The sequence below is a fragment of the Dendrobates tinctorius genome, unplaced genomic scaffold (genome assembly GCF_039654945.1).
Source record: "Dendrobates tinctorius isolate UK_male_01 unplaced genomic scaffold, ASM3965494v1 ptg000143l, whole genome shotgun sequence".
NCBI classification, from domain to species: Eukaryota; Metazoa; Chordata; class Amphibia; order Anura; family Dendrobatidae; genus Dendrobates; species Dendrobates tinctorius.
Genome location: NW_027361810.1, coordinates 9302245 through 9319558, shown reverse-complemented (window position 1 = coordinate 9319558; position 17314 = coordinate 9302245). Strand labels below are relative to the sequence as shown.

At 44.4% G+C, this 17314-nt stretch overlaps 1 pseudogene; it reads left to right on the top strand.

Annotated features, from left to right (window-relative positions):
* The window catches only part of LOC141049120 (sterol 26-hydroxylase, mitochondrial-like), a 31217-nt pseudogene that overhangs the window by 2500 nt on the left and 11403 nt on the right, over window positions 1-17314 (top strand).

The following is a 17314-nucleotide window of genomic DNA, read 5'->3' as shown; positions in this document are numbered from 1 at the left end:
ACCTTTTTTTCTTTTAAATTGCCGTATTGATCAGCATTTGCAAAGTTATGAATCCTTGTAATATACTCATATGCCTTATTTTTCTGTCTACTCTCTCGACACCATGCTGAAAGTGCTGTTTTAGAAGCTTCTTTGAACTGCTGCTCTACAATATTCATAGCAAAACACTATTTAATAACACTCCCCATGTGTTCGATTGTTTGCTCCCCTCCCCCGTGGTCCAGCAGCGAGATTGTTTGTAAATAGTGTTCGAGTAGAGACTTTTCCTAGAGCAGCAGTTCAAAGCAGCTTCTTAAAGAGCATGAAATAGACAGTTAACACAGAACCTTTATGCAGGGAGTTTGAGAGAGAAGGAAGCAAAGTAAGGTCATGGAGAAGATCTTGCAGAGGAAACCTCTCTGATTTTTGCTTTATCGTCCATTATTATGTGCCCTTGGAGATTTCACAAATATGCAGCACATTTTTGAAGAAAACAATAATAGAAAATACTAATTGATAAATCTATATCACGCACCAAGGGAAGGACATCGGTGGCACACCCTTCGGACCACTCTAAAAAGATGTTGAAGCCGTCCGAAGCCAAAATGTATGCAGGGAGCATTAATGAAGTGGTGTCCGACATGATGGAGAGACTTCAGGACCTGCGCAGGGACAGTCCCTCCGGAAACACAGTCAGCGACATTGCAAATGTTTTCTACAGATTCGCTTTTGAAGGTGAGGGAGCGACAATGATGAGGGTAATAGTTCTCAATTATGTACAAAATGGATTAGTATTCCCAGTCAATTCCAGTCATACACCAGCAGAAGCAATCTGTAAAGTCCATGTTCTGGTTCTGCAAGTTTGTATCTTATATTCTAGTAATGTTGCAATTCTCTTATAAAACAGCGCAAAACTGTTCATAAATGAGTATGAGAATTCACTGAGCGTCAATATGAAGACCCCATAAAACTGGAAGTGCCGCCCTCTTGGTCATCACTTTCGACTTTATTATTTTCAGGTGATCATGGTAAATGCTCATTAATAAAACGACGCGCTGTGTTCAGGATGTCCTCCAGGACCAGAACACAACCAGCATCTGGAAGGAGAATTAACTTCGTCTTTTGCGAATTATAAATCTGCGTCGGTCAATTGAAGTTGCGTTTTTCATCCTTTGCCATTTTAATGTGAAATTTGCAAAAAATCCGCACATTTTCACCAGCAAAATCCTCGGCTGCTGATTTCTCTACGGTTTTTATGATTTGAAAATTCTACAGGGAATATGATGTGGGAGCACAATCCTAGGCTAAGATGACACATCCCGTATTTGGTGCGGATTTTTCATCAATATATCTGGGGTTTACATACAGCAGAATTTGCATCAAAATACGCGAGTGTTACACATGGATTTTGTAGCAGATTTGGTGCAAGTTTTCATTGTGAAGGGTAAAATCTGTGCTGATTCTGCGCAAAGTATTAACAAGCTGCGGATTTTAAAATGCAACCAAAGCCAAATTCTGTATGAACTCCGCACGCAAAAAAAAAAAAAACGCATCATGAGGAAGAGATTAAATTAAAACTCATCCACTTCGCCGGGGCTATAAAATCGTAAGGATAAGTTGACACATTGCTGACAATTTTGGTGCTGAAATCTGCAACGTCTTATTTCAGTGTGCAGAATTCAGTGTCGATTTTACACTTTGCAATAGAAAAGGTAAAATCTGCACCAAAATCTGCACGTAACAAGCGTGGGTTTTGCTGCAGATAATCACCTGAAAAGTTTGCGCCCAATTACTCAGTGTGTGAATTTACCCTACAGTAGAGAATTGGTTTGCAAATCTGTAAGGAGTGTAAGGGATGACAGAAATATTGTCTCATCCTGTCTCTGGAGAATAAGGCACACCGGACAGGGCATATGCATCACTTGTCCGGATCCAGCATGCCCTGCGTGACTGGCCGTCTGCTGGTTGAAAGCTTCCTTTTACCTCCTTCTAAGCCTCTGTTCACACCTTACTAGTTTGCTGCAGGGTTATTTGGCCATTTACGAGTGTAAATGCAAACATATATAGGATTCACGCCCCTGTCAAACCGAGCAGTGAATATGGCCCCTGCGTATGCCCTAAGGATGCGTACGAGGAAAATGAGCATGTGAATTGGGTCTAGTACAGAAAGCTGAGAGTTTTCCATTGTAATTAATGTAGATAATCCCACAAGAGCTCACCAAGATTTTAACAAACTGGATGCAACTGTACCAAACCTGCAGCTGCCATGAGTATTACATCTGTAGAGTCTCAGTGTTTCTATTCTCTGTCCGGGGGAAATGATAATGAAATGGTGAATGAATACTTGAAATATAAATCACATCACAGAACTGTAAAAAAAAAAGGTGGAATCATTGTATGAGATATGGAAACCTTCTAAGTCAGTGCTCCAGAATTACAAAACCTCTGCTGAGAGATATGAATCGTTTCTTTTTTTTTTCTCTCTTATTGCATGAAAACCAAGTAAATGACTAAGGGTTATGTGCACAGGTTGCGGATTCTGCTGCGGATTTTTCCATGCAAATTTTGCTAAATCCACAGGTAAAATGACCTGTGTTTTACCTGCGGATTTAGTGCAGATTTACTGCTGATTTTCTGCAGTTTTTGTGCGGCTTTCCCCTGCTTTTTTACACCTGCGGATTTCTATAATGGAAGAGGTGTAAAACCGCTGCGGAATCCGCACAAAGAATTGACATGCTGAGGATTTAAAACTGCAGCAAATCTGCGCTGAAAAATCCGCAGCATGTGCACAGCGTTTTTCATTTTACGCACACTTTAATGGTACTGTACAATGCAGGAGAATCTGCTGCGGATCCGCAGGGCCAATTCCGCTGTGGATCCGCAACATAATCCACAATGTGTGCACACACCCTTATATACTCATTGGACTTTGCTCCAAGTGTATCTAATCCAGAAAATCATCTGCAGCCTGTGTCTCCGGTACATCCTGTGTCTCCGGTCCATCCTGTGTCTCCGGTCCATCCTGTGTCCCCGGTCCATCCTGTGTCTCCGGTCCATCCTGTGCCTCCGGTACATCCTGTGCCTCCGGTACATCCTGTGCCTCCGGTACATCCTGTGTCTCCGGTCCATCCTGTGTCCCCGGTCCATCCTGTGTCTCCGGTCCATCCTGTGTCCCCGGTCCATCCTGTGTCACCGGTACATCCTGTGTCCCCGGTACATCCTGTGTCTCCGGTACATCTTGTGTCTCCGGTACATCCTGTGTCTCCGGTACATACTGTGCCTCCGGTACATCCTGTGTCTCCGGTACATCTTGTGTCTCCGGTACATCCTGTGTCTCCGGTACATCCTGTGTCTCCGGTACATCCTGTGTCTCCGGTCCATCTTGTGTCTCCGGTCCATCTTGTGTCTCCGGTACATCCTGTGTCTCCGGTACATCCTGTGTCTCCGGTACATCCTGTGTCTCCGATACATCTTGTGTCTCCGGTACATCTTGTGTCTCTGATACATCCTGTGTCTCTGATACATCCTGTGTCTCTGATACATCCTGTGTCTCCGGTACATCCTGTGTCTCCGGTACATCTTGTGTCTCCGGTCCATCCTGTGTCTCAGGTACATCTTATGTCCCCGGTACATCCTGTGTCTCCGGTACATCCTGTGTCTCCGGTACATCCTGTGTCTCCGGTACATCCTGTGTCTCCGGTACGTGTGGTGACAGTTTTCACACCAGAGACACTGACACACGTAGACACATTCAAATGTGTGTTTCCACGGACCGTGTGTTTTGCATTACAAAAATATAAAACTGCGCGACCCCTCTCAGTTAATTATCACACGTGACCCCAAATGTCTCTTCTCTCCTGCAGGGGTGTCATACATTTTATTTGAGACCCGGATTGGCTGCATGAGCCAACAGATTCCTCCCGAGACCAAAAATTCATTGACTCCATTGGGTTTATGCTTAAGAATTCAGTATATGTCACCTACCTGCCGCCATGGACCAGGAAGGTTTTGCCATACTGGATGCGTTACATCAAAGGCTGGGACGATATCTTTGATTACGGTGAGTATGAGACCAAATAGGGGTCTCAGGTATTTCATTGTGGTGTCTCCCTCCTAGTACTAAGCGGGGATAGACCAAGGACTCATGTCATTGTGGACCTGTCCCAATCTCTTTATATAAATGCAAGAAGAAGATATCTAATATTGGAAAGAAATTTTTCTTTTTATTGTCCCAAAAGTCAGGATCATAAGAAGAGACTCTCCATTTAGGCTTTTCCTAGCCCAAGTAACAGGATCTACTATCCAGAGTATGAGCATTTAGGGGATCATGGATCAATTAAAAGAGTTGTTTAGATTAATAAAGTGTAAACATTAAGTCATACAAAAATTGTTAGGTTCTCTGCTATATAGATATACATGATAAGATTCTGTCTGCAGTCACCACTAGGGGGAGCTCCCTGTATACAGAGATACATGATAAGATCCTGTCTACAGTCACCACTAGGGGGAGCTCCATGTATACAGAGATACATGATAAGATCCTGTCTACAGTCACCACTAGGGGGAGCTCCATGTATACAGAGATACATGATAAGATTCTGTCTGCAGTCAACACTAGGGGGAGCTCCATGTATACAGAGATACCTTATAGGAGTCTCTGTATGCAGGGAGCTCCGCTTACTGGTGGCTGCAGGTGGATTTCATGGTATCATCTAATTCTATAGAGGAGATTTACAGCTTTGTGTCAGTAAAATGGACCTTGGAATGGTACAAAGATATATTAGGAAATTAATCAGTGTTGAATTTTGAACTTTTAGATTAGTAAATGATGTTGAATTGTGAGAATTCACTGCAAACGTAGATATACTGTACTACAGGCGACATTTCAGTATTTCCTACACCTGTTAGATCATTCTAGCTGCACGGTATGCCACTGTATCACTGTAACATAATAAACTGGAAAAACTGCTGAATCACATTGAAGGTGTGTACTCGGAGGACACATGACCTGGAATTGGAGTTTTCTAGTCTTAGGTCTCGCATTCAACAGCATAAATAAAATTGTTCCGATGTTGTTCCTGAAAAGTAGGACAAGTGTCTTGTGAGTACGATGTGAGTTTTATCAAGTATGTAATGGGTTTTTACCATCTGCTCTTATATTCTGTCATTCTCTATGTATATTTAAAAATAGATCGATAGATACTGTGCCTTGCGAAAGTATTCAGCCCCCTGGAACCTTTCCCACATATCATGCTTCAAACATAAAGATACCAAATGTAAATTTTTGGTGAAGAATCAACAACAAGTGCGACACAATTGTGAAGTTGAACGAAATTTATTGGTTATTTTAAATTTTTGTGGAAAGTAAAAAACTGAAAAGTGGGGCGTGCAATATTATTCGGCCCCTTTTACTTTCAGTGCAGCAAACTCACTCCAGAATTTCATTGTGGATCTCCGAATGATCCAGTGTTGTCCCAAATGACTAATGATGATAAATATAATCCACCTGTGTGTAATCAAGTCTCCGTATAAATGCACCTGCTCTGTGATAGTCTCAGGGTTCTGTTTGAAGCACAGAGAGCATCATGAAGATCAAGGAACACAACAGGCAGGTCCGTGATACTGTTGTGGAGAAGTTTAAAGCTGGATTTGGATACAAAATTATTTCCAAAACTTTAAACATCCCAAAGAGCACTGTGCAAGCGATCATACTGAAATGGAAGGAGTATCATACCACTGCAAATCTACCAAGACCTGGCCGTCCCTCTAAACTTTCATCTCAAACAAGGAGAAGGCTGATCAGAGATGCAGCCAAGAGGCCCAAGATCACTCTGGATGAACTGCAGAGATCTACAGCTGAGGTGGGACAGTCTGTCCATAGGACAACAATCAGTCATACACTGCACAAGTCTGGCCTTTATGGAAGAGTGGCAAGAAGAAAGTCATTTCTCAAATATATCCATAAAAAGTGTTGTTTAGACTTTGCAACAAGCCAGCTGGGAGACACACCAAACATGTGGAAGAAGGAGCTCTGGACAGATGAAACCAAAATCGAACTTTTTGGCAACAATGGCAAACGATATGTTTGGCGTAAAGGCAACACAGCTCATCACCCTGAACACACATCCCCACTGTCAAACATGGTGGTGGTGGCAGCATCATCACGGTTTGGGCCTGCTTTTCTTCAGCAGGGACAGGGACAGGGAAGATGGTTAAAATTGATGGGAAGATGGATGGAGCCAAATACAGGACCATTCTTCAAGAAAACCTGTTGGAGTCTGCAAAAGACCTGAGACTGGGACGGAGATTTGTCTTCCAACAAGACAATGATCCCGAACATAAAGCAAAATCTACAATGGAATGGTTCACAAATAAACGTATCCAGGTGTTAGAATGGCCAAGTCACAGTCCAGACCTGAATCCAATCGAGAATCTGTGGAAAGAGCTGAAAACTGCTGTTCACAAACGATCTCCATCCAACCTCACTGAGCTCGAGCTGTTTGTCAGGGAAGAATGGGCGAGAATTTCAGTCTCTCGATGTACAAAACTGATAGAGACATACCACAAGCGACTGCAGCTGTAATCGCAGCAAAAGGTGGCGCAACAAAGTAATAAGTTAAAGGGGCCGAATAATATTGCACGCCCCACTTTTCAGTTTTTGTATTTCATCAAAAATTTAAAATAACCAATAAATTTCGTTCAACTTCACAATTGTGTCCCACTTGTTGTTGATTCTTCACCAAAAATTTACATTTGGTATCTTTATGTTTGAAGCATGATATGTGGGAAAAGGTTGAAAAGTTCCAGGGGGCCGAATACTTTCGCAAAGCACTGTAGATAGATAGATAATAGATAGATACATCATAGATTTATGATAGATAGAATAGGATAGATAGATAATAGATAGATGGATAGATACAGTAGATATTTAATGTCAGAAGACCCCTTACATTTAATAAACTAGCACCCTTTATTGCCTTTCATGTGGCACTAAAGGGTGTTTAGCATTTTTAAACCTATTAAATAATCTTTTAACAAAAAATGGTGTGGGGTTCCCCCCTTTTTTATTAACCAGCTGAGGGAATGCAGACAGCTGGGGGCTGCTGTTATTATTCTGGGAAGGAGCCACTATTGATGGTTCTTCAAGGCTTATTAATAACAGCTAATGACATCTGCGTAGCCTCTACTGGTTATTAAAATAGGGGACTCCAACAAAACAAAATGACGTGAGGTCTCCACTATTTTTAAAAATCAGCAAAGGCTAAACAGACAGCTGCGGCTGATGTTAAGGCTGTGTGCACACGGTGCGGATTCTGCTGCGTTTCCGCAGCGGTTTTGCCCCTGCGGAAACGCAGCAGTTCTGCTGACAAAGTACAGTACAATGAAACCCTATGGGGTTTCAAAAACGCTGTGCTCACAGTGCGGTTTTTTTCAGCGCGGTTTTGCTGCGGTTTACAAACCACAGCATGTCAATTGTTTGGGCGGTTTCCGCAGCGGTTTCACACCTTTAACATAGTAGAGGTGTGAAACCGCAGGGCAAATCCGCAGACCAAACCACAGGACCGCTGGTCACTTTACCTGCGGTTTTACCTGAGGTTCCGCGCGGAAAAAAACGCAGGTGAATCTGCAGCGTGTGCACATAGCCTAATAGCCTATGAAAGGGCCATGGATAATGGCCCCCTCCCAGACTAATAACATCAGCCCTCAGCCGCCCCAGAAATTGCACATTCATTAGATGCACCAATTCTGGCACTTAGCCTCTCGACTTTTCCCACTTGCCCTGGTACATTGGCAAGTGAAATAATAGTTTTGGGGTTGATGTCAGCTGTTTTATCTTCACTGACATCAAGCCTCAGACACCCCCATTGTCCCTATAACTAACGCTGTAGTCAAAATGAATAAAGACAGACACATAGAAAAGTCCTTTAATTGAAAAAAAACAGTCCCCAACCCAGTTTTACCCATTAACCTAAAATGAAAAATAAAAAAAATCAAAGTAATCCTCACTTGAAACTTCTCACACTGCGAGTAGTGATGACATTAAGGTTAAAGTATTTCACAGGCCGGCTCACATAGAGCTTACCGTGAAAATCGCTGCCTGTGACCGGCGGTAACCTTAACTACGTCATCGCTCGTCTCTGCAGCCGCGTTCTCACGGTGCTATCACTGTGTTCCGGCTGACGTGCTGAGCGGTCACATTTCTCATGTCTCTGCTCACCACACCATCCAGATGTAGCAGAGTTGGAGATCGTCGTGGAACCTCATCATTTTTTATTAATGGCGGACAGGTGAGGATTGCTTAGATTTTTATTTTTAGGTTAATAAATGGGTAAAACAGGGTCGGGGAGTGTTTTTTTAATCAAAAACATTTCTATGTGTGGGTTTTTATTCATTTTGTCTACAGGGTTAGTAATGGGGGTGTCTGATAGATAACTCTGTTATTAACCCCTGGGCTTGGTGTCAGCTGACAATACAAAGCTGACATCAACTCCAAAACTATTGCCACACTTGCCAACACACTAGGGCAAGTGGGAAGAGCCAAGGCTAAGCGCCAGAATTGGTGCATCTAATGGATGCGCCATTTCTGCAGTGGCTGAGGGCTGGTGTTATTAGTCAGGGAAGGGGCCAATACCTATGGTTCTTTCTGAGCCTACTAGTAGCAATCCGAAGCTGTCTGTTTAGCCTTTACTAGTAATTAAAAATAGGGTGGACTTAATACAATTTTTGTTGGGGTCCCCCCTTTTTAATAACCAGTGAAGGCTATGCAGACAGCTGTGAGCTGCTATTTATAAGCTGCGAAGATACATCGATAGTGGCCCCTTCCCAGAATAATAACACCAGCCTCCAGCTGATGGCTTTCTCTCAGCTGGTTAATAAAAATAAGGGAGATCCCATGCCATTTTGTTCTTTTATTTAATTATTAGCTAAATATGTATATATTAAACTACACACGCACTGCACTAATTATATATGTCACTGACATCTTTCTATATATTCTATTCTGACTGTTCACACTGTGAATTTACTGTACTCGGCTGATGATTGCTGTTTTTTTCTAGGAGAGGGGTGTGTACAAATCGGACAGAACACGCATAGTCCGTTCGTCGTGCCATATTTTTTTCTGGCACACATTGATTTGCATTGGCGAGTCTCGTCCCATATACGCGGCCACTTGCAGTATGCTGCGACTGCTGTGACGTTTTTCTCAGTCCCGGCACGGAATCATTGACTAACATTAGTCAGAGTGCAGTCCGACTTTTTATCGGATTGTACTTGTCTGATTTAAAGGCAGAGTATGAGCCCTTACGCTGCCTGTTCACACAGCAACTGTGCCACATGGCTAAAAAACAGAGGACAAAACTTCACATATTCTTCTCACAGAGGATTGTCTAGAATGGAAACAATTGTAACAAACCTTCAGCTGTGAGACCTTTGAGATCTGTACAGATTTTAGATTGTATTTACATATTTCCTCAATTTCTTACCATTTTCAGGATCTCTGGTTGCTGTCAGTGAATGAGAACATACTTGGTTACATCCAGAATCAAAAGCATGTATAAATACAATACTCCTCACAGCTGAGGGTTTGCTACAGTTGTATCTAATGTAAACTACCATCTTTGAGATAAACAACCTGAACTCATCTGATACATTTTACCTGCACTGATACAATGTATCAACCTATCCATCGATTCTGCCTCAGGGGTTTACAATCATTTATGATAACGAGTGACCTTCCAGCAGAATCTATAATTTATCGACTGGAGATTATATAAACCCAGTCCAAGGCCGGGAGAGATTGCAGAGCACACACACACACACACACACATATATATATATAACTTCTTATCAATGATCCCCGAGATATAGCGGAATGTACGGGTCACAAGTGACTGGGGCAGAGAGGAGACAGTGATAAAGTAAGTGACCCCTCTGAAAACAATAACCGGGCGCTGACAGTAACGTACAGTGAAAGGTTCTGTTCACGTCCCTTGTGTTAGCATGTCCTCTTAAATTTGGAGCTTTGTATCAGTAACATGAGCTCAGTCCGCTAGAAAGACAGATCAGGAAATTAGTCAGTTCTAGGAACATATGGAATAAGGTATCCATGGCAACAGTAATGCGGACAGGAGCAGAGGGGCGCCACTGATTACTATGGGTTCCGTGTGGGATCAGTTTGTTTAGAATGGGAAAAAAAAAGTTATACATGCAGAACATTGTTTTTCTCTTCTAAAAATCGGAACCAAGACAGACCCCATAATAATCAATGAGGCCTCTCCATGCGGATATGTCCAAAGGAGAAGATATGTTGATCTATTACTAAGGGTCATTGGGGAAAAAAAAAGTCTAAGACTCTTTACCGTCACTTTTTGAAAATGGATGAGGAAAAAAAAAAAAAGGATGCGATAGAAAAGACACATGGAAAAAATATTGTGTAATAGAAAATATTATGTCCCATCTAATAATGATAATAATAATAATATAACCTATTGAGAACATGAACAGTTTTGAATTTAGTCATAGATGGATGGAAGGATAAATTGATGGATGGATGGATAGATGGATAAATGGAGGAATAAATGAATGAATGTATGAATGTACAGGTAAATGGATGGATAAATGATGGCTGGATGGATAGATAGATAAATGGATGGATGGATTTATGGATGATGGATGAATGGATGAATGGATACAGGGGCAGACATATCATTAGTTCTAACTGTGCAGCTGCACAGGGGCCTAAGATGAGCCCCCCCCCTTCTACCTAGGTGGGCTTGTGCATTATAATGAGATATTGGACTGCAAAGAACCCATATATTGTCCTTGCACAGGGGTCCTCTGTCTGTGTCCGCCATTGGATGGATGTCAGATGGATGTTGTATTTCTCTATTTTGTATCTATCTTAGATTTATACATGTATATATTCTGCTTCCCTCCAGGTAAGAAGCTGGTGGATCTGAAGATGAGTGAGATCCAGCAGCGTCTGGAGCGCGGGGAGGAGGTGCAGGGAGAATATCTGACGTACCTGCTCTCTAGCGGGAAGCTGAGCGTAGAGGAGGTGTACGGCAGCGTGGCCGAGCTGCTGCTGGCCGGCGTGGACACCGTGCATATACATTATTTTTTCTTTGGCATGAATCACAAATTTCTTTTTTTTGGCAGTTTCTCAAACCGAACACAGGAGTGGTTACCGAAACTTACATAAGTTGATCGTTATTCCCAGAGGAACCAATCAAAGCCGGCTGAGGGGAAAGTGTCGGGGGGGCTATATATATATATATATATATATATATATGATAGAACATAGTAGTGTCCGCTCATAGTTCTATGAGCGGACACTGCTAATGAGTCTGCCACACTGTATATCAGTTCTGCAACACTTTCAAAATCTCTGCTTGCTGTCAGATGAAAGACGCAGTTTGGATTCTACTAATTATTGCATTTGTGACTTTGTTTCTATTGTTTTGTGGGGGGGGTGACATGTTTTTATTTACGCAAAATCTTCTTTTAATTTGCCTATTTTAGGTGTTTGCCTGTTTTGTTTGTTTGTTTTTGTTCACCATTTGAGTGGTGTTTTTCTTTTACAAATATTTATCAATTACAACTAGTTAAAAAATTGGCACAAATATCCTGCAGCCCCACAGGAGTGATTGTTTGAACGCCACTTATTATAATGCACATTTTGCGCCATTTAGGGAAATGTGATTTATTTATTTTTAAGTAAAAACTCACAAAACAGATTGGAGACAAAGATATAGAACTTTAATTTATTTTGCATAGAATTCATGATCCATGTGAACAATTTTGAAGAATTTGGTGCAAAAAACCTCACTGATCGCCACAAGACAAAACAGGGACCAAAAGCCCTGTTATTGATAAGAATTGTGGCCTTTTATATCCAGAGGCTGGAGACCCATTCACATCTAATACCTGCACTGATACATTGTAACAAAATTATAGCAAAGCAGATATTTGTGTATCAGACTGGTCAAAAAAAATGTTACTGTTTACTAAAAAGAAGGAGAGATCTCAAAAATAAGAATTCTGTGATTCTATTTTGCAAGTTTTGCTGCACATTCGCTTCTGGTTTAGACCTAGTGGCCGACTACTGAGGGCCATAATCTGCTACTGACAGTCTGTAGTCGGTGCAGGATGGCCAGCAACCATTTCACCCTATTTCCTGCATCATTTATCCAAATCCTACTAACTTTCTGCAGACATCAAACACTATCATGGTCTCTATCATCTGGCAAAAGATCCGGAGCTCCAGCAGTCCCTGTATGATGAGGTTACAGAGGCTGTTCCTGTTGATCATACCCAGGGCCGGACTGGGACTAAAATTCAGCCCTGGCATTTGAAGTTACACAGGCCCACTAGTCACATGGTGACTATATAATATCTTTGTACACTTGTAGTTTACAAGAAGTGAGAGGAGATTAACACGGCTATATAACATGTAGTCAGAGCTGTGCCCAGTATTTCAGCTCAGTCCTATTTATTGCTTTTAGGTACAGTACTCCTCCCAAATCTCTGTCCCCTTTTGTATGCATGATTACAGAATTCCTGGCAGAACTGCTCTTTATTGGGCAACCAGACCCCCTGGTCATAGCTGCCCCTATCATACCTCCCAACTTTTGAAGAAGGGAAAGATGGACAAAGACTGCGGCGCGCGCAGCTGCAAATTTTTGGCCACGCCCAGCCACACCCATTTCACAACTAGTCACACCCATGTCCACACCTAATCGCACCCATTTAGCACTGCTGATCACACTGACTGGTACTGAGGGCACAGTGGCTGGCATTATGGGCACACTGACTGGCACTAAGGGAGAGAGAAAACAGAGAGAGAAAAAAGAAAACAGAGAGAGCGAGAAAGAAAGGGGAAAGAAAGAACAGAGAGAGACAGAGAAAGAACAGAGAGAGAAAGAAAGAACAGAGAGAAAGAAAGAGAGGAAAGATTAGAGAGAGAAAGAAAATTAGGGAAAGACAGAACAGAGAATGAAAGAACAGAGAAAGAAAGAAAAAGAGAGAAAGAAATAAAGAAAGATTCTACAAATATACTATAGCAGCCCAGCTCCCATTGTAGTGCCCACCTGAGCCTCCTGGTGCAGGACATATCATGATCCGCTCACATGGCCGGCATCCCCGATTCCAAGGCGATCCTGCTGTCTGCGCTGTCGGAGGAGGACACGGTGATAGATCTGAAGCATTCCTGGTTCTGTCACAATCTCCTCAAGAAATTATCTCATTTCCGGTCAGCTTCCAGCACATCACTTCAGGTGGAACGTCATGTGTGTGTTTTAAAATGCTCCTCGGGGCTCCGCCGTGTACTCCTGTGTCCGTGGGAAAAGCCCGCTTTGTATGCTTTGTACACACTTGGCTCCGCTCCGTACATCCCGTACACATATGGCTCCACTCCATACACACGGCTCCACTCCGTCCACCTCGTACACGCGTGGCTCCTCTCCGTACACCTCGTACACGCGTGGCTCCTCTCCGTACACCTCGTACACGCGTGGCTCCTCTCCGTACACCTCGTACACGCGTGGCTCCTCTCCGTACACCTCGTACACGCGTGGCTCCTCTCCGTACACCTCGTACACGCGTGGCTCCTCTCCGTACACCTCGTACACACGCGGCTCCTCTCCGCACACCTCGTACACACGCGGCTCCTCTCCGTACACCTCGTACACACCCGGCTCCTCTCCGTACACCTCGTACATGCGTGGCTCCTCTCCGTACACCTCGTTCACACACGGCTCCGCTCCGTACACCTCGTACACACACGGCTCCTCTCCGTACACCTCGTACACACACGGCTCCTCTCCGTACACCTCGTACACACAGGGCTCCGCTCCGTACACCTCGTACACACACAGCTCTGCTATATCCACACTGTAAATCCTGACCCCACACATACTTACCTCAACCAGCACCATGACAATAGCAAAGCAGAGTCTTGCAGATGGTAGAGGCAAGGCTGAGCGCACAGGACCTGTGATGAGGTCACAGGAGGGGCGGAGTCAGGGGTGACATGATCGGGGGTCTGGACAAAGGCTCCTGATCATGTGACCGCCTGACTCCTCCCCTCCTGTGACCTCATCACAGGTCCTGCGAACAGAGCGAGCAGGCAAGCGAGTGCGACGCTGTGAGTGGCTGCGGGGGGAGGGGGTCTCATGCTAAGGCGAGGATGGGGTGTGAGGATGGGGTGCGTGGGGGGGCGTGGCGGCTTATCTCCCTGCAGTGCGGGAGGAACTTGGAAACTATCACCGCATGCCCGCAGAGGGCCGGCGGCAGGAGCAACAGTGGCCGCAGCAGCTGGCAAGTGGCCAGATGATCGGGCGCTGCCACCCGCGGCACACGTGACAGCGGCCCAGCGGGAAAATGCCCGGTTGGTTATATTGCCAATCCGGGCCTGATCATACCCCTGCAGCAGAAGACATCGCCCGGATGCCCTTACTAAAGGCTGCCATCAAAGAGACCCTAAGGTACCTCCAAGCTAGAAATCAGCTCAGTCAAGTTTGCACCTCTTATGTTCCAATCCTCAAGTCACTTATAGTTGCTATTTAATTTTCCTCCTCCCACATACAAACAGCTCTAAGACAGCTAAGCTGTCTTATATCAAACCCGGAAAGCCTGGACTGGAGATATGGGAGCGACCATTCCCACCCAAGCTCTTCTGGTTGCTCCTAAAACCTGGACCCAAAATCCAGTCAAAATAAAAAAAAAACATTCAGCAACCTATTGCTGCTAGCACCTTCACCTCCTGGATTTATATCACTGAGGCTAGCCACCTCAATGACACATTCCTGCCATCCAGGACTTTACCTTCTGCTTTCCTACAGTACCTAAAAACGACTTACTGTTCGTATGTTCAGGCTTTTATCCCTTTTAACCCTTGAGGTTTCCAAAGACGCCGAGTGGTAAATAAGTGATCGTTCCTTTCTTCAGACGATTTCCGCTCTAAAGACTCTCTCTACTTTACAGTAGACGTCAATGGGAAGGCACAAAAACACCCAGAAGACGAGTGGCCATGTTTTGAGCAGTTGCTAACATAGTAACATAGTTAGTAAGGCCGAAAAAAGACATTAGTCCATCCAGTTCAGCCTATAAAATTCTGTCAGAATAAATCCCCAGATCTATGTCCTTCTAAAGAACCTAAAAATCACTGTAAGGCCTCATACTCACTGGCGATAAAATCGGACGATTGCAATCCGATTTTTAATCGGATTGCACTCTGACCCATGTTAGTGAATGGGTGACATCTCACTTGCAATTTTTCTCTCAGCCAAAATCGGTCTGAGAAAAAAAATCGCAGCATGCTGCAATTTGCAGCGATTTTTGCCAATAGAAGTCAATGGGTGCGATTAAAAAAACGGACCATCCATTTTCCATCCGTTTTTAACGGATACATCACCATTCTGTGGTATGGAACACTGTAAATGGTCCTGTAAATGACTGTAGAAAAAGATTGGCTGGGAAAAAAAATGGATAGAAATTGCATGACACTGGCATAACACTCCACCCTTTTTTCCAGTCCAGAAATCGGACCGTTTTTTTAATCGCCAATGGGTATGAGGCCTAAGATACGATATTGTTACGCTCCAGGAAGACATCCAGGCCTCTCTTGAACCCCTCGACTGAGTTCGCCATCACCACCTCCTCAGGCAGGGAATTCCAGATTCTCACTGCCCTAACAGTAAAGAATCCTCTTCTATGTTGGTGGAAAAACCTTTTCTCCTCCAGACTCAGAGAATGCCCCCTTGTGACCGTCACCTTCTTGCTAACTTGTGATTCAGAAAGCGTTACCGGTCTCTTCATTGTTGAATGGAGAAAATTACAAAAACCGCCACAAAAATACTGGAAAAATGTCTAAAAATTCTAGCAGGGAAAAATGACAAAGAAGTGTTCAAGAAATGGTTAAAAACAAGCCAAAAAAGTCACTTCAGGACAAAAACGCCAACATGTCCTGAAGCATCTCCTTCTTAAAAAATTTAGCAGATTTATCTGCGGGTAAAATACATTGTATCCACATACACTTGTAGCACCCCCAGGGCTGTGGTTTACTCACTCGGTAGTGGGCCGGTGTCTTAAAGGGAGGTGTCGCGGTGGCAGTGACCCGGTCCGTGGCCCTGGGTGTCCATGTAAAATAAGTGGAAATGAATAAAGTTTATGTATGGATAAGGCCTCTTTCACACATCCGGTTTTTGTAATCCGGCACGATGCGGCAAAATTTTTCATAACCGGATCCGGTTTTGTCCCATAAGCTTTCATGGTCGCCGCATCGTGCCGGATGGTTATGCGTTGTGTCCGGTTGTTGCCGGACACGGCAAAAATTAGCCGTCCGGCATCTGCAAAAAACGTTCTCTGCAACGTTTTTTGTCAGCGCCAGACCGGCTTTTTCCACAGCGCATGCCCGGACTCTGTGACTGTTAACCCCACAAGTGCCCGGCGAGAGAGATCTCTCTCTGTCACCCGGACACTTGTGAGAGATCTCTCTCGCCGGGCACTTGTGGGGTTAACAGTCACAGTGTCTGGGTGAGAGAGAGAGATCTCTCTGTGGGGTTAACCCCACAAGTGCCCGGCAAGAGAGAGAGATTCTCTCGCCTGGAGACACTAAGTGTTAAACCCCCATGTCCCTCTCTCCACCCCCGTCTCCTCTCCCCTCCCCTCTCCTCTGTCTCCTCTCTTCCCCTCCCCTCACCTCCCTTTCAGCAGCTATCTCTCAGCGGCTGCCTCTGTCCACCTCCTCCTGCGGCTCCTTTAAATCATGTCCGAGCCGTATGTCTCGCCGCATACACATCCGGTGTCACGGCTGCAGGCCGGATCCGGCAGCCCGGCTTTTCGCCGCACGCCGCCGGACCCCACACACCGGATGTGTGAAAGTAGCCTAAGTTTGTGACGCCACCTGTGGTATCTGGTCAGAAGGGGACCAGCGCTGCAGTGCAGCTCCTCTGGGACAGATGATGTGGTGCAGCAAAGATGTAACAGCTCTCCACAGGCAGAGCTGTAGTCCCAGGGCAGCAGTAGTAGATGTTGAGGTAGATGGTGTAGTGTTTAGGCACAGAGATGTAGCAGTGCTGAAAAGGTGACGCAGGAAGAAGGCAGAGACACAGCTGAATGTAGTTCCCAAGCTTTACTCACGTTTCTGGCATACACAGGTGCCTGCTTCAGTGCTGTGTCCTCCAGGTCAGGGGCTCAGCCAACTCCAAGGCAGATGACGTGCACCCTTCCAGCACTCCATTCCTTTTCTGAACGTCTCTTTTCTAGCGTTAATCTGAAGTACTTCCAGTTCTGAATTACACTCAGGTTCCTCTTTCTTGCTGTTACTTATACT